General features: G+C 35.4%; 1 long non-coding RNA gene across 1 annotated transcript in view; it reads right to left on the bottom strand.

Annotated features, from left to right (window-relative positions):
* Positions 1 to 16,525, bottom strand: part of LOC144340557 (uncharacterized) — a 115,234-nt gene that overhangs the window by 30,371 nt on the left and 68,338 nt on the right. The window contains exons 7-8 of the long non-coding RNA XR_013416805.1: positions 3,632 to 3,782; positions 2,322 to 2,438 (exon numbers count right to left, since the gene is read on the bottom strand). This is a non-coding gene — a long non-coding RNA (uncharacterized LOC144340557). The remainder of the gene's footprint in view (positions 1 to 2,321; positions 2,439 to 3,631; positions 3,783 to 16,525) is intronic.

Genomic DNA, 16,525 nt, shown 5'->3' with positions numbered 1-16,525 from the left:
CATTGACAAAGTATCTACAATAGGCATGGCACAAGCTTTACATATTTATATATAAGTTCACTTCCTTCTCAACAGCATGTCTGAATATTATCTCCATTTTATGGAAGAGAAACCTAGGAGATAAAATAACCTGCTCAAGGCCACAGAAGTGAAATAAAGAAGCTAGAACTTTCATCTAGGCTGAAGATTTTTAAATATGTTAGTACAAGCCCTAGATGTCAGCTACCAAAAAAGACAACTATTTTTATTAGCAGATGTGAGACAGGCATGAGGATGTACAAGTTACTTTGCTTAGCATCATGAGTAAAGCTTCATTGACCTTCAAGGAAAGTGTCTAAAGATCTAAATTTAGTTCTAGGGCTTGCCCTACTAAAGCAGTCATCATACTGGTAAAATTCTCATTCTCATTCATCCGCAGACCATAAGCCAGTGTCCCAACTAGGGACTTGAAGATGAGTCTACAATGATGACCAGAGTGGTGCTGAGTGAATTTCATTGCTCCTTTCCTAGTCAAGAAGGCTTAAGTAATAGTGTGAGAAAATACCTGAAACCCCAAACCCTGGTGGAAAAGACACTGCTGTCATGGCAACATTCTAAGTATATTTTATTTATTCATTTTTTTACAGAAAAAATATTTACAGTGGTTTACACAGATTTTAAAAATATGGCAAACTAACATAAATAGTAAAAGTAACTAGCATGTATTGAATTCTTATTACTTGTTAGGTACTGTGTACTTTCCTCAAAACAATCCTATTAATTAGGTCCTACTATTGACCCTATTTTATGTAAGTGGGATGTTAAGGAGGCTTGAAAACACAATCAAGATTAACCAGTTGATGAGTAATGAATGAAGGACTCAAATCCAGGCCTGTATATCTGCGGTAAACAAGAAACGGAAATGAGAGTAAGGACATAATTAGATATCAGGAGTAAATATATATGCTATGAATTACTATATACTTGCTAACCGAAGGAGACAAATTGAACTTAAAACTTTCAGATGGTACAAAGAAAGAAAACTGATATATCACTAGCCTCAATGTCTATTTCTAGTGTTCCTAAGATAAAATCCATTACTCAACTATATATGACCAGTGTAAACATACTCAGTATGACAAGTAAAAACATTCTTTTTGATTTTGGGGTTTTTTTGTTTGTTTTCTGTTTTTTGTTTGTTTTTTGTTTTTTGTTTTTTTGTTTTTTGTTTTATTTGAAATGGGGCCTTGCTCTATTATCCAGGCTGGAGTGCAGTGGTGTGATCATGGCTCACTGTAGCCTTGTAGCCTCGATCTCCTGGGCTCAAGCAATCCACCCAACTCAGCCTCTTGAATAGCTGGGACTTCAGGCAGTATATACACCCCACCACACCAGGCTAAGTTCTAAGCTTTTCTTTTTTTTTTAAATTTTTTTTGGAGAGACAGGATCTTACTATGTTGCTCAGGCTGGTCTCAAACTTCTGGTATCAAGTGATTCTCCCACGTCAGCCTCCTAAAACAATGAGATTACAGATATAAGCCACTGGTTCTGGCTAAAAAACATTCCATTTAGAATATTTGTGGAGAGCACCCTGCATTACTGTACGTATATCTAAGAGCTAATATTGCTGAACATTTATTCTGGGTCAGGCAGTTTATGTTTGTTTTATCCTTAATTCTTATCATCCTGTGGTGTGAGTAATATTATTATTCTCATTTTACACATGAGCAAATTGAGACTTAGAGAGATGATATATAATAGGTCCAATGTTGCATAGCTAGTAAGTGGTAATGTCAAGATTAAATTTAAGTAGTCAGATAGAACTTGTAATCACTATGCTATGTTGCCTCCAATTAGCAATTTATCTGTAGCCTTACAGTAGTTTATTGGTGGTGTTTCTTATAGCATTACTAAATATACATATTAATCCAAAGTACAGGACAGTTAAGCAAAAAAGCAATTGTTGGGAGTCAATATAATGGAGTGTAGGCAGAGAAATATTCTATCAGTCCAGGGATAGATTTCCTAGTGCTTGGAGCATGAATTCTCAACATGGGCAATACCATCCAAAAGCAGATGATTATTTGTTCTTAGGAGGCAAGAAAATCTTAGATCTTAAAATAGCTTGTAGACTTCTAAAGGGCCACAGTACATAAATATATACACCACTTATCTCTGATATTCAAGTTTCTCTAGGAGCAGGAAGGTGATAAGGAGAAAAATGCCTAAAAAGGCTCCATAAGGGACCAATTTAAAAAGCAAAAGGTTGAGAAATAACTGTTTAGAGAAATAGATGGACTGCATGTTCTTCAGATTATTTTCATAAATATTATTTCTCTCACCTGCAGATTTGATAGCTACAGAGTATCACCACATTCCAGACTGTCTATTCCCATAGGATCAAAAGTGTAGTTAGGCTGTTACCAGTTGAATACAAATAGTTACGCCCAAGCAGGTATCTGTGAAGGGATAGATTTGACATTTTCACTTGATAACTGATTTGCCCAACAACTCAGTTATTAGGTCACTATTAGGTTGGTATTAGGACCCAAATGCCACTTTTGCTAGAAGTCTGTAGATCATGCCAAGATTCTGCTTATAATGGATTCAAAATTAGTTTATACGACATAAATACATAAGTGCTCAAAGGTGCAAAATTTTATTTCAAATGTTCAGAATAATGTTAGTTTAAAAGTTTTCTGCTACTGGGAGGGAAACAAAAACCCTAATCTTATTTAAAGGACTAACAATACATACCTCTGAGTAAACTATCCCTCCCCCACTCCCACAACTTTTGAATGTGCTTCTAAAAAACATTTCACTTGTTCATGGAACATCTACCAAGGTATTGGCTTCAGATTTAGATTAATTAAATCATAGCTGTCTTTTCTGGCAAGAATCAGATTGCAGTTTTGGTGGTCCATTAATTCCATCCCCAAAAGGATGATGGAGTAAGTTAATTCAGCTTTCTCCTATCTGGTCAGGGATTTTGCCCTACGTCTAAGCTAATAAGTAAGGCTGCTACTGCTATGTGAATGCTAGTAGAAGACACAAGACTCCTCAATCAGAGACAAAAGACTTTATTAGTCATGGCAAAGCAAGCAACACAAGCACCAGCATCTTTGCATCAGTTCTCCCTTGATCCCCATGTTCCATAGGGGTGATGCATAGAGCCCAGGTTGATGCAGTGACTTTGTCTTACAGCCAAGGAACACTTAGATTGGAAACCTGCTGTTTTATAGCAAGCAGTAAGCAAACCTGCTCTTTGTTCCAGAACAACACATTATCTTATCCCTTAAGGTTGCTTGCTACAAACACAACACTGAAAAATGACCAGGTAAGAGTCATGAGGGCCTTGAATTCTTTGCATATTGAGCAAGAAAGCAGGAACAAAAGATACCTATGCAGAAGTGTCTCCCAACATCTCTCCTCTGGAGTTCTCTTTACTCTGATTTCAATGAGATGTGATTCTTCCAAAAAAATAGTGTGGATACATTTCATCATCATACTTAACTCCTTGTCCCAATACCCTTATTTCCTGTGGGCTTTTTCTGACTTAGGGAGAGGAATTTCCTGCAAAGAGTAAGCTGTCATAATTTCCCACTCTACTATGGTCTATATTAATTGTCTATATGTAAATTAAATTATTCACCTTATAAAAAGATGCTAGCAAATTTGAGAAAACAATCATCTATATTTGAGTTGCCTCAAAATTTATAAGCCACTTTCTGAGGTCGAGGTGGGTGGATCACTTGAGCCCAGGAGTTCTATACCAGCCTAGGTAATATAGGGAGATCCTGTCTCTACAAAAAAATAACAAAAATTAGCCAACCATAGTGTCACACACCTATGGTCCCAGCTACTTGGGAGGTTGAGGTGGGCATATCCCCTGAGCCTGGGAGTCTGAGGCTGCAGTGAGCTATGACTGCACCCCTGCACTCTGGCCTGGGTGACAGAGTGAGACCCTCTCTTAAAAGAAAATTAGAAGCACTGAAAGAGTAGATAAAAGCATGTTTTCAGGAAGCTGGACAAGGTAAATTCTAAACTCTCAACTTGGGTTTCTTTGGTATGCTTAAGCATTAGTACCCATTATAAACTTACAGTTATTTCTAATTGTACTTACCCACACAGTCTTTTGGAAAATGACAATGCTACTCAGTAGGAAGATAATATTTATTGATACTAAATTAATATTGTTGGAATAATCTTTTCATCAATATTACAATGCCCTCTTTTCCACAAATAGACATAAGAGCCCTATTTTCCTACAGAGCATTATCAATTCTTATATATTGAATTTTTAATTTAAATAGATTTATTAACAGTTTAAACATAAATGACTAGCAAAATAATCAAAAGAATTAGTGTCTCTAGGAAGCAAAGTAGGTGAAGAGGAAGTTACAATACATTTTATTTGACTCCATGCAATATCTTTGCAGCAGGGTATAGATATTTTAAGAGGTGTGTCTTGAGTCCAAACAAAAAAATACAAAGGACTCTTGCATCCCAGGAGAATTTATATTTAAACTAAGCTATTTGTACTGGTTGCCCAAGACATATTTTAGCACAGTATTTTTGTGGCTCTCATTTCTAGAATGATTTATTTGTGCTTTGCCATGTGTAGCTAGGTTCTGGTGAAATCAGATGATCAAATATTAGCATCTTACTCAGTTTGTGTGTTATAGACATGGCCTTATGTACAAGTTTGCTTTTCTTCTTTTTGCACTGGAAATTTTGTATTCTTTCCTTGATATTATAACTGCATTGAGCTCCTATTTAGAAATAATCTATGGTCAAGAAACCAAGGATTTAAGTTCCAAAGCACATTAGACTCATAAAACTGGTATAGTCAAACACCTGAATCACTTAGATTAAAAATATAAAGACAAAGAGAAGGTGCTTAAGTTAAAACTGCCTTGGGGCACCAGCAAGTTATGGGTTGGTGGGTTTTATAAGACTACTTACTATGCCATTCAATTAAAAAAAAGAGAGCAGTTACCATGGCAACACCACATCTAATGCTGCTTATGCTACCTCTGAGATACAAAATACCTTCTTCCAGGGACACATTGACCAATGCAGCCTGTTATGGGAAGTTTTTTATGCCTAACGTTAGCCTGGTAAGAGAAAAACTGTATTTCAAGCATGTAAGGAATATACAAACACACACACATATCTTAGTTTGCAACATTCAAATATCAGAACACATTTGAACTCATTTTCTTTCTTCTCCAACATTTTTAAGGATGAAATTGTTTTTCTAAACTTCCGAGAAAATAAAATTCATTTAAGAGAAACATGTATAAATAGTTTTGCTGATATATGGGCATAGAAGTATTTTTAAATCTTCCATAAGAGCTACCAAATATGTATAATTTTTTATTGAAATAACACTTTGAGCTCCTGACTATTAACACAGAAATTTGGATATTATTCATGTTTCAGTAAATTATATATTAACTCCTGGCCAGAAAAATATGTTAAAAGTCCTATTCATTTAAAAAAAAATTAAACCTCTTACATGAAATAAAATAATTATTTAAGGAATTAAAAAATAGTTTGGCTAAATAGTAAAGAATATGGCCTCCATTAATCTCACAAAAAGAAATTAAATATCAAAGAAAAATATGAATACATAATAAAAACAAAACATTTTGTTGTAGAAGATAATGCCTTTTTTACATTATCTGTCAGGTGAACTTTAAGAAAGTGAGTGGGATGCCACAGATTCTGACTTTTTTCTAAACAATAGGCAAATATGCACCAATAAGTATTTTCTTATTCAATGGTGTTTTTAAATAGACCCACGTAAGGACTGTCTTAATGACTATCCAATACCATGGGGTACTGCACTCAAATCCAATGGCCACAGCAGAAACAAATACCTAACAAAGGCAGAAGTTATATATCAGATACTTTATCTGTTTCATATATACTTCTATAGTTACCAATTTGACATTTACATTCCTACTCACTTCAGAAAAAAAGACTTAGTATAGTTGTTGCATGAATATTAGTGTGCTTTTAATGCAAAGGTGGTGTATAACCCAAAGGTTTAATGCTTGCTCAGAACTCAAAGGTAGACTGTTATCAATGTAAAAATAACTTCTTTTTTAACAAAAAAAGTAAACAAAGTAAAAGTTTGTTGGAAAGTAAAAATTATTGTTACTTCAATCACAAAATCATATTTTCATGCAGAAACAATGTAATAAATACAGTTTAAGCTCCCTGGAAGGCTCATAAAGCCTATTTGATCTAGGATATAACAGAACTGCTTTAGACTTGCAATAAAATATAATTGGCTATACCACATATATAATCAAAACATAAAGTTGAAGAATAAATCATTTTTATTACAAATGCTAATATTTGAGAAATTACATTTTATTTCAGCAAAATAATAGACTAATTAGAACTTTTTGGAGCTTTGAAGAAAACTAGAATCCTTTCAAAAATTTATTTATTCAATAATTATTCAGAGAGCACCTACTCTGGGGCATGTATTGTTCTAGGGGCTACAAAAATAACAATATAGATAAAATTTCTAAGACCTTTTTACAATGGCAGAAATAAATAATGAAGAAATAAACAGCAATGAAAACACAAAATAATTTTCATTGTCACATATGCTGCAAAGTAAATAAACTATATGGCAATGATAGAAAGTAACTGGGGAAGGCCGCTTAAGAGGCAGAGAACAGAGATGATTGTTGAATTAAATGTTTAAAAGATAAGCAATATGAATTATAAAAAGAAACATAGAAACCAATTTCTTTCAGTGAAGGTCCTATTTGGGATGTCAAGATGATAGAATGGGAAGTTTCAGCCTTCAACTCTCCCTCCACCCCCAACCCCCACCCAGAAACACTGATTTTAACAACTACACATGATAGCAATGCTTTTATGGTAGCCCAGTCATTTAGTTAAAAGGTTCCAGCACCTCAATGAAGTGAAAAAAAACTGAAGAATAAATACACTAAGGAGAGTAAGAATAGCTTCACTTTACCCATATTACCCCTGCCCAAGTGCAGCACAGCTCAATGCTAAGAGATTCACTCAGCCTGTGATTTCTCCTAATGAGAAAAATGGAGACCGAAATGAGTACCTGGCTTCCCCAGTCTTCTGGGATGCTATCCAGGAGGCTCACTTCTGTTTCACCCCACCCAAAACACAGGGAATACGCAGAGCAAAAACATCCAGGGGCAGCTAGGAGCAGGGACAAGAAGAGAGGCATCGTGGCAACTGGCACACAAATCTCAACAAGCTGCAGATCCTACTGGCTGGGGTGAAGACTCTGCCCGGATCTTCAAACGCGAGTCTCATGGGGTGTCTGAACTGTGAACACCCAACAAGCTGACATATATCCCCAGCACTCCGCATGCACCAGTTGCTGTGGCTGGCATCCTGAGCACACCATAGACATCAACATGTATGTACTCCCCCCATGGAGAGTACACATGAACTACCACAGATTGCATGTGAGCTTCCACACATAGGACACATACATTAGCAGGCAGCTCTGGTGGATCAGGAGAAAGTGCAGAGCCAGGAACCTTCCCGTCACTGCCCTAAGGAAAATAAACAAACAGAGTCCAACCTGCTTTGTGGGACTGAGAAAGCACACAGTTCTAAGACACCTCCCTCACCCCGCACCCCTCCCCACCACCACCACCACTGCGAAGGAACAAGAGAAATGGGAAAGGCACATTCATAGAAAGGTCTGAGAGGCCGGTCATAGTGGCTCATGCCTGTAATCCCAGCACTTTGGAAGGTCGAGGCGGGTGGAAATATGAGGTCAAGAGATTGAGACCATTCTAGTCAACATGGTGAAACTCCATCTCTATTAAAAATACAAAAATTAGCTGGGGGCGGGGGGCGGGGGGTGGCACGCGCCTGTAGTCCCAGCTACTAGGGAGGCTGAGGCAGGAGACTTGCTTGAACCCAGGAGGTGGAGCTTTCAGTGAACCAAGATCGTGCCACTGCACTCCAGCCTGGGCAACAGAGTGAGACTCTGTCTGGAAAAAAAAAAAAAAAAAAAAAAAGACCTGAGAGACCCCCAGAATCTCTAGCCAGGCTGATTGATAAAAGTTTTGTGGGTTTTTTTGTTTCTTTGTTTGTTGGTTTGTTTGTTTTATAAACTAGTTAGCTAGACTGGAGGATGTGATTGCTCCTTCAACTGCAGCAATGAAAGTCTTCAAGAAACATGAAAGGAAGACGGTAACACAAAGCTTCTGGGAACATAAAAAAATCAAAGAAACATGACACCATGAAAGGAACAAAACAGCTGAATGGCTGACTCCAAAGAAATGTGGGTATGAATTGCCTGACAAAAAGGTCAAAATAATTGTCTTTTAAAAACTCAGTGAGCTACAAGACAACAACAACAACAAAAAACACAATTAATAAAATCAGGAAAGTTATGTATTAACAAAACTAGAAATTCAAGAGAGGTATAAATCATAAAAGGGCAGAAATTCTAGAGCTGAAGAATAAAATGACTCTACTGAAAAATTAAGGAGATTGAAACAGCACAATGAAGTAGTAGAAAGAATAGGCAAACTTGAAGACAGATAATCCATTTCAAATTATCCAGTCAGAAGAACAAAAAGAATAAAAATAGTGAAAAAAAGTACTTTGAGATTTATGGGACATCACAAAGCAAACTAGTATACACATTAATGAGAGTCCAAAGGGAACAACAGAAAAATATAAAGGGGTAGAAAATTTATTTACACAAACTAGAAAACCTAGGTGAGATGGATAAATTCTTGGACATGTACACCCTCTCAAGACTGAACCAGGAAGAAATTGATTCCCAAACAGACCAATAATGAGCTCCAAAATTAAATCAGTAATAAATAGTTTACAAAAAAAAAAAAAAAAAAAGCCCAGGAGCAGATGGATACATAGCCAAATCCAGCAGTACATCAAAGAGCTACTCCACCGTAAACAGATGGGCTTCATCCCCGGGATGCACATTTATTGATTTGAGTATGTTGAACAATTCAACAAATGTGATTCATCACACAAACATAACTAAAGACAAAAACCACATGATGATCTCAATAGATGGAGAAAAGGCTTTTGATAAAATTCAACATCCCTTCTTGTTAAAAACTCTCAATAAACTAGGTATTGAAGGAATGTACCTCAAAATAATAAGAGCCATCTATGGCAAACCCATAGCCAACATTATACTGAATGGGCAAAAGTTGGAAGCAGTCCCCTTGAAATCTAGGACAAGACAAGATTACCCTCTCTCACCACTCCTCTTTAACATACTATTGGAAGTCCTAGCCAGAACAGTCGGAAAGAGAAGGAAATAAGGGACATCCAAATAGGAAGAGAGGAAGTCAAACTATCCCTCTTTGCAGATGGCATGATACTATATCTAGAAAACCCCATAGTCTAGGACAAAAAGCTCCTTAAGCTGATAAACAACTGCAGGAAAGTTTCAGTATCCAAAATCAATGTACAAAACTCACTAACACTCCTATACACCAACAACAGCCGAGTTGAGAGCCAAATCAGGAAGGCAATTCCATTCATAATTGCCATACACATACACACAAAAAAAACCCATAGGAATACAGCCAATCAGGGAGATGAAAGATCTCTACAATGAGAATTATAAAACACTGCTCAAAAAAATCAAAGAAAACACAAACAAATGGAAAAACATCCCAAGCTCATGGATAGGAAGAATCAATATCATTAAAGTGGCCATACTGTCCAAAACAATGTACAGATTCAGTGCTACTTCTTTTTTAAAATTTTTTTATTTTTTTTAAATTATACTTTAAGTTCTGGAATACACGTGCAGAATATGTGGGTTTGTTACATAGGTATACACATGCCATGGTGGTTTCCTACACCTATCAACCCGTCATCTACATTAGGTATTTCTACTAATGTTCTCCCTCCTCAAGCCCTCCCATCCCCCAACAGACTCCAGTGTGTGATGTTCCCCTCCCTGAGTCCATGTGTTCTCATTGTTCAACTCCCACTTATGAGTGAGAACATGTGGTGTTTTCTGTTCCTGTGTTAGTTTGCTGAGAATGATAGTTTCTGGCTTCATCCATGTCCCTGCAATGGACATGAACGCATCCATTTTTATGGCTGCATAGTGTTCCATGGTGTATATGTACCACATTTTCTTTATCTGGTCTATCACTGATGGGCATTTGGGTTGTTTCCAAGTCTTTGCTATTGTGAATAGTGCCACAGTAAACCTATGTGTGCATGTGTCTTTATAGTAGAATGATTTGTAATCCTTTGGGTATATATCCAGTAATGGGATTGCTGGATCAAATGGCATTTCTGGTTCTAGATCCTTGAGGAATTGCCACACTGTCTTCCACAATGGTTGAACTAATTTACACTCCCACCAACAGTGTAAAAGCATTCGTATTTCTCCACATCCTCTCCAGCATCTGTTGTTTCCTGACTTTTTAATCATTGCCCTTCTAATTGGTATGAGATGGTATCTAATTGTGGTTTTGACTTGCATTCCTCTAATGAGCAGTTTCAATCCAAAGAAGACTTTGACAATATATATTATAATCAAACTCAAAGTAAAAGACGAAATTATGAAAACAGCAAGAGAATAGAGGCTTACATGCACAAGGGAACCTCCATAAGACTATCAGTATATTTCTCAACAGAAACCTTACATGCCAGGGAGAAGAGGATGATAAATTTAAAGTACTGAAAGAAAGAATCTGTCAACCTAGAATACAGCACTTCACCTGGCAAAGTTTTCCTCCAAACATGAAGGAAAGATAAAGACTTTCCTGGACAAACAAAAGCTAAGGGAGATTATCACCATTAGGCCTTCCTTACAAGAAATAATAAAGGGAATTCTTCAAGTTCCAATGAAAAACTGCTAATTAACATGAAAACATATAAAAGTATAAAATTCACTGGTAAAGATAGGTGTATAGTCAAATTCAAAGTTAAGTTGTTACCAATTAAAATAGCCTGTTATAATCACATACACTATGAGATTTTTTGTAACCCTCCTAGCAACTAGAAAGCAAAAATGTACATTAGATACACAAAAAATAAGGACAAAAATTCAAAGTATACTACTGTAGAATATCGTGAAAGGAAGACAACAAGAGAGGAAAAAAGAAACAAAAGATTTGAAAAACAACCAGAAAACAATTATCAAAATGGCAATAGTAAGTTCGTACCTATCCATAGTTTTCTTAAATTTAAATAGATTAAGTTCTCCAATTAAAAGACACAGAGTGGATGAATGGATGTAAAAAGAAAATCCAACCATAAGCTGCCTATAAGCGACTCACTTGACTGGTAAGAACACACAAAGACCAAAATTGAAAAGATGGAAGAAGATATTTCATGCAAATGGAAATCAAAAGAGAGCAAGGACAGGCATACTCACATCAGACAAAATAGACATTTAAATCAACAACTGTAAAAATGGACAAGGGTCATTTTATAATAAAGTGGTCAGTTTATCAGGAGGTTACCACAATTGTAAGTATATATGCATCAAACATAAAGCATGAAAATACATAACAGGAGAAAGGAGAAATAGACAATAATAAAATAATAGTAGGATACTTTAATATTCTACTTTCTGTTATTATTATTAATATGACTTTGATTTAGAAATCATTGTATACTTTGTGGGGTAAAATGTAATTAATTTTTGATAGATGTATACAATGTGGAATGCTTAAATCAAGCTAGTTCACATATTCATCACCTTGCTTACCCATCATTTTTATGGTGAGACATTTGAAATTTACTGTCTTAGTTATTTTGAAATGTACAATCAATTATTATGTGCTATAGTCACTGCTATACAATAGATCTCAAAAATTATTCTCTCTGAAACTCTATACCCTTAGATCAGCAATTCCTCATTTCCTCCCTCCCACCCCACCCCATCCACAGCCTATGATAACCATCATTCTGCTTTCTACTTCTGTGATTTCAACTTTTTTAGATTCCACATAAAAGTAAGATCATACAGTATTGATTTTTCTGCAGCTGGCTTATTTCACTTAGACTATTGTCTTCTGGGTTTCTCCATATTGTTTTAAATGACAGAACTTCATTCTTTTTTAAAGGCTGAATAGTATTCAATTTTTATATATATATATATGTATATATGTATATCTGGTATGTGTATATACATACATATGTATATATATGTACATATGTGTATATATGTACATATGTGTATATATGTACATACTTTGTGTGGATATATGTGTGTCCATATGTGTACATATACACATACACTCATATACATATATGTATATGTATCCATGTGTGTATATATGCACATATATACACATATATACACTCACCAGATATATACCTATGTGTATATATGTGTGTGTATGTATATGTATATATGTACATGTATGTATATGTATACATAGGTATATATACATATACACACACCACGAAGCTAAATGTCCATGGACAAATGAGTAAAGATGGTTTTCTTCATTCTTGTGTCCATGACCATTTAGCATAGGTATATGTGTATATATACGCGCGCGCACACACACACACACACACACACACACACACATATACACACACCACATTTTATTTATTCATTTGTCCATGGACATCTAGTTTTGTTCTATATCCTGGCTAATGTGAATAATGCTGCAAGAACCCTGGGAAGGCAGAAACCTCTTTGACATATTGACTTCAGATTTCTTTAATATATACTCAAAAGTGAGATTACTGGCCCATAGTTAGTTCTATTTTTAGTTTTTTGAGAGACCATCATACCATTTTCTATAATGGCTGCAACAACTTTACATTCCTACCATCATTGTACAAGAATTCCACTTTCTCTGCATCCTTACCAAAAGTTATTCCTTTTTTTGATATGGGCAAAAGCTGGAAGCAGTCCCCTTGAAATTTAGCACAAGACAAGATTACCCTCTTGTCTTATTATGATTACTGTCGTATCTTATGGTTTTAATTTGCATTTTTCTGTGGATTAGTAATGTTGAGCACTTTTTCATGTACTTGTTGGCCATTTATATGCCTTCTTTTGAAAAATTTCTGTCCAGGTCCTGCTCATTTTTAAACAGGGTTATTTGTTTTCTTGCTATTTAGTGCTTTGAGTTCCTTGTATATTATGAATTTTAAAGCCTTATCAGATGTATGGTTTGCAAATGTTTTCTCCCATTCTGTTTGTTGTCTCTTCACATTGTTAATTGCCTCCTTTGCTCTTCAGAAGCTTTTTAGTTTGATGCTGTCCCAGGGGTGTGTGTGTGTGTGTGTGTGTGTGTGTGTGTGTGTGTGTGTGTGTGTCTTTTGCTTTTGTTGCTTGTGCTTTGGGGGTGCTTTCCAAAAACTCATTTCCAAAACCATTGCCTTAGAACTTTCCCGTTATGTTTTCTTCTAATAGTTTTATAGTTTCAGATCTTATATTTAAGACTTTAATTCATTTTGAGTTGATTTTTATAAGGTGCTAGAAAAGGATCCAATTTCATTCTTCTGCATGTAGATTTGCAATTTTCTCAACGCCATTGAGGAGACTGTACTTTCTGCATTGTGTGTTATTGACACCATTGTCAAAAATCACTTGACCATAGATGCATGGGTTTATTTTTGGGCTTTTATTTTGTTTCATTGGGTAATGTGTCTGTTTTATGACAGGGCCATGCTATTGTGATTATAGTCACTTTATAATATGTTCTAAAATCAGGGAATGTGATATCTCCAGCTTTCTTTTTATTTTTTTGTTTTGTTCTTTGTTCAATATTGTTTTGTGTATTCAGAATCATTTGTGGTCCTATACAAATTTAGGAATTGATTTTTCCATTTCTGTGAAAAGTATATGAGAATTTTGATGGAAATTGCATTGAATCTGTGGATCTTTTGGGGGTAATATGGACATTTTAGTAATATAAATTCTTACTATTCTTGATCATGTGATATCTTTATTTGTATTCATTTCAATTTCTGTCATTGCTCTTTCATAGTTTTCAGTGTAGAGGACTTTTATCTCCTTGCTTATATTTACTTCTAAGTATTTAAATTTTTGTTGCTTCTTCTGATCTTCAACAAACCTGACAGAAACAAGCAATGGAGAAAGGATTCCCTATTTGATAAGCAGTGCTGGGAGAACTGGCTAACCATACACAGAAAATTGAAACTGGACCCTTTCCATATACCTTATATAAAAATTATCTCAAGATGGATTAAAGAGTTAAATGTAAAACCCAAAACTATAAAAACTCCAGAAGAAAATCTAGGCAACACCATTCAGGACATATTCATGGGCAAAGATTTTATGATTAAATTGCCAAAATCAATTGCAACAAAAGCAAAAATTGAAAAATGGGGTCTTATTAAACTAAAGAGCTTCTGCACAGCAAAAGATACTATAATCAGAATGATCAGACAACCTACAGAATGGGAGAAAATTTTTGCCATCTATCCATCTGACAAAGGTCTAATATTCAGCATCTACAAGGTACTTACACAAGTTTACAAGAAAAAACAACCCCATTAAAAAATGGACAAAGGACATGAACAGACACTTCTCAAAAGAAGACATTTATGTGGCCAACAAACATATGAAGAAAAGCTCAACATCACTGATTATTAGAGAAATGCAAATCCAAACCACACTGAGATACCATCTCACACCAGTCAGAATGGCGATTATTAAAAAGTCAAGAAGTAGCCAGGTGAAGTGGCTCACCTTTGTAATCCCAGTACTTTGGGAGGCCAACGCAGGTGGATTGCCTGAGGTCAGAAGTTTGAAACCAGCCTGGCCAACATGGTGAAACCCTGTCTCTACTAAAAATACAAAAATTAGCTGGGCATGCTGGTGCATGCCTGTAGTCTCAGCTACTTGAGAGGCTGAGACAAGAGAATTGCTTGAATCCAGGAGGTGGAGGTTGCAGTGAGCTGAAATCCCGCCCCTATACTCCAGACTGGGCAACAGAGTGAGACTCCATCTAGAAAAGAAAAAAAAAAGTCAAGAAATAATAGATGCTAATAAAGCTGTGGAGAAATAGGAACTCTTTTACACTATTGGTGGGAATGTAAATTAGTTCAACAATTGTGGAAGACAATGTGGCAAATCCTCAGAGATCGAGAACCAGAAATACCATTTGGCCCAGCAATTCCATTACTGGGTATGTACCCAAAGGAATACAAATAATTTTATTATAAAGATATATATTCATTGCAGCATATCCAGAATAGCAAAGACATGAAATCAACCCACATGCTTATCAATGATAGACTGGATAAAGAAAATATGGTACATATACACTGTGGAATACTATGCAGCCATAAAAAGAAATGTGATCATGTCCTTTGCAGGAAAATGGATAAAGCTGGAAGCCATTTTCCTCAGCAAACTAACACAGGAACAGAGAACCAAACATTGCATCTTCTCATTTATAATTGGGAACTGAACAATGAGAATACGTGGACACAGGGAGGGGAACAACACACACTGGGACCTGTAGGGGGAAGGTAGGGGGTAGAGCATTAGGGAAAAGAGCTAATGCATGCTGGACTTAATACCTAGGTGATGGGTTGATAGGTGCAGCAAACCACCATGGTACACGTTTACCTGTGTAACAAACCTGCACATCCTGTACACATGTACCTCAGAACTGAAAAATAAAATAATAAAATAATTTTTGTTTCTTTTGTAAATTAGACTTTTTCCCTTAATTTCCTTTTCAAATAGCTCATTTTTAGTATATAGAAAAACTACTGATTCTTATATGTTTATTTGGTATCCTGCAACTTATATTGTATTTTTATCAATTCTAACAGTGTTTTAGTGGAGTCTGTAGGATTTTCTCTATATAAAATCATGTTGTCAGCAAATAGAAGCAATTTCATTTCTTCCTTTTCTATTTGGAGAGTTTTTTTTTTGCTTTCTTTTCTAATTGCTCTGGCTAGGACTTCAAGTACCCTTTTAAAGAGAAGCAGTGACAGTGGTATTCTTGGCTTGGTGCTGATCTTATAGGAAAAGCTTTCAAATTTTCATTGAAAATGATGATAACAATGGGTTTGCCATTTATATCCTTTATTGTATTGAAGTACATTCTCTCTACTAAATCTATTGAGAATTTTTATCATGAAAAGGTGATAAAATTTGTCAAGTGCTTTTTCTGCATCTATTGAGATTTTTTATTATGTAATTATTCTGTAATTTTTGTTTTACATTTTGTTAATGTGGTATATCACATACATGGACTTGTATATATTAACTATATATGGATGCAAGCATCCCAGGAATAAATCCCACTTGATCATGATGAATGATTCTTTTATAGGTTGTTGACTTCAACTTGTTAATGTTTTATTTTGTTTAGGGTTTTTGTATTTATGTTCATCAAGAATGTTGGCTTGTGATTTTTGTTTCTTTTTATGACCTTGTCTGGCTTTGCCATCAGGCTAAGGTTGGCCTCAGGAAATAAGTTTGGGAGTTATTCCTTTTGGGATCCAGAAAGATTCGTGATATAATTTTAAATCTTTTAAATTTGTTAAGATTTTTTGTGTGTATGTA

This window comes from Macaca mulatta, chromosome 4 (assembly GCF_049350105.2).
Source record: "Macaca mulatta isolate MMU2019108-1 chromosome 4, T2T-MMU8v2.0, whole genome shotgun sequence".
Lineage (NCBI taxonomy): Eukaryota > Metazoa > Chordata > Mammalia > Primates > Cercopithecidae > Macaca > Macaca mulatta.
This window is presented reverse-complemented; position numbering and strand designations above follow the sequence as displayed.